Source organism: Pundamilia nyererei, unplaced genomic scaffold (assembly GCF_000239375.1).
Source record: "Pundamilia nyererei isolate P.nyererei 1_Seehausen unplaced genomic scaffold, PunNye1.0 scaffold00945, whole genome shotgun sequence".
In the NCBI taxonomy this organism is placed as follows: domain Eukaryota; kingdom Metazoa; phylum Chordata; class Actinopteri; order Cichliformes; family Cichlidae; genus Pundamilia; species Pundamilia nyererei.
Genome location: NW_005188346.1, coordinates 4,067 through 6,099, shown reverse-complemented (window position 1 = coordinate 6,099; position 2,033 = coordinate 4,067).

Here is a 2,033-nt window from a genome sequence, read left to right as displayed (position 1 = left end):
TTTTACTTGCATTTTTTAATCACTCTCTTATATTTAAGTGTTCATTTGCTATTTCATCTAGGGTTTGAGAGAAACAAAATTTCTATTCTCTGTATATCCTGTACATGTGGCAGAATTGACAAATAAAGTTGACTTTGACTTTGAATAACCAAATCCAACATGTTAATTGCGGGAGTTGGGTTCTAAAAATAACCAGCAATAGGCGAAATCAGCAAAGTATTCAACTTTATTTTTTACAATTATTATAGATATTTAAGGCCGTAAAACCCCTCACTACACACTATATACACTTTTGTCAGACAGGCATGAACATTTTCATGCTTTTCTCTCTTTTTTTAAGCACTCAAAGTTCAAACCTTCATAGAAAAATAAGTCCAGTATACAGAAAGAAACCAACTTCAGAGTCCCACTGCTAGCGATCGGCACGGAGGAAATTTGCACTAAACAAATGGGGAGGTGAACCGCATTATAGCAATGGTCTACTGTACTACTCTTATAAAGTAATTTTAACTCCTCCTAGTCCGAAGTAGCTTTCAGTTTGTGGGTGTTTGCGCTGTGCAAAGGAAAATATCACTTCTCCTATGTGGTCAAACACTGAAAGGTAGATTTATACAAAGGTTTATAAAAGAGACACCATAACACAAAAGTTTTATTCTTGTAGCATCAATAAAACTAATGACAGTTATGCAGATCCCTGTGTTATGTACACGACCCATTTCTTTCTACATTTATGTTTTATTAAACATTATGTACACTATACCCACACATAAATACATGTTTCTCTTACACCAAGTTGATCGGGATAAGAAACCACACATGACTGTTACACACACAAATCGCTCTATAGTACTGTTGGCGCACTGTATAAGGGTCCTAGATTTGAATTCAGGCTGGGGATAGTGTGGAGCTTGCATGTTCCCCTGTGCCTGCTTGGGCATTTCCTCCCACAGTCCACAGACATGCTAGATCAATCGTTTTGCACGTTGTTCAGTCTTAACACCTATAAGCCCAGGTCATTCTTGAAAAAAAAATAGCTTTTATTTCACTGAGTTGCTGACCTGTCAAAATGTAATCTTACTGAGACAGTACTCTCCTTTTAACTTCCTGTTTCATTTGGCTAGAGAAATAATAAATAAATATCTTGTTTATCTCATTTGGAAATGTTTTTTTTAAATATAAGGACATCAGTGTTAATAACTATGACAACATTGCAACGAAGGTAAAGAGTATGTAACCTGAAACCCTTATTAAACCAATGAAACTTCTGTACCAGTATCTTGATGCACGCTCAATCATTCAGGTAGTGACGTCCAGATGAAAAGAATCGACCTTTTGGGGTACTGTACCAGTAGTATCCCTTTCTGAGTTTGGTTCCTAATGTTAAGAAAAGCTCGATACTTCATATAATTTGGAACAACACTTACTTTTCTGAAAGTTTTAAACACTGCAACTATGCCGTCTGTACCATGACTACTATGGTCACAAAAAACAAAATAATAAAGCAAAAAGACAAAGCTCTCAGTTTAAGTTTTGTGATTTGTGTGCTTATGATCTCCTGACTATTAAAATGAAAAGAAACAGTAATAAGCAAGCAGAAGAAAGACAAACTGCTTACCAGAGGAGTGCAGAAGTGTGGTGAAATTTAGGGAAAGGTAGACAGAGTTAAGCATCATAAAATCATACACTGCTTATTTTGGCTTCACTCACAAATATGTTGACAATATTCTGTTACAGACACCCAACTTATTCAACATGAATGCTCAGGGTTGCCACTGCGGTTTGACCAAATGTAAATGCTTCAGAGGTCACAAGAGATCCAGGTTCTTTCAACCGAGCAACAATGAACCTGAAATCAATATAGAGAGTTCTGGTGAGTGCACCGATTGTACTGTGTTTGTGCTGATGTAGGGCCTAGAGAAAAATCCTCACTAACACTTCTGTTATCATCCCAGTTTACAATGAGAGTTAATGTATTTCAGCAATTTATGTAATTTAGCAGTATAGCAACCCCCACATCACACTTAAACCATTTA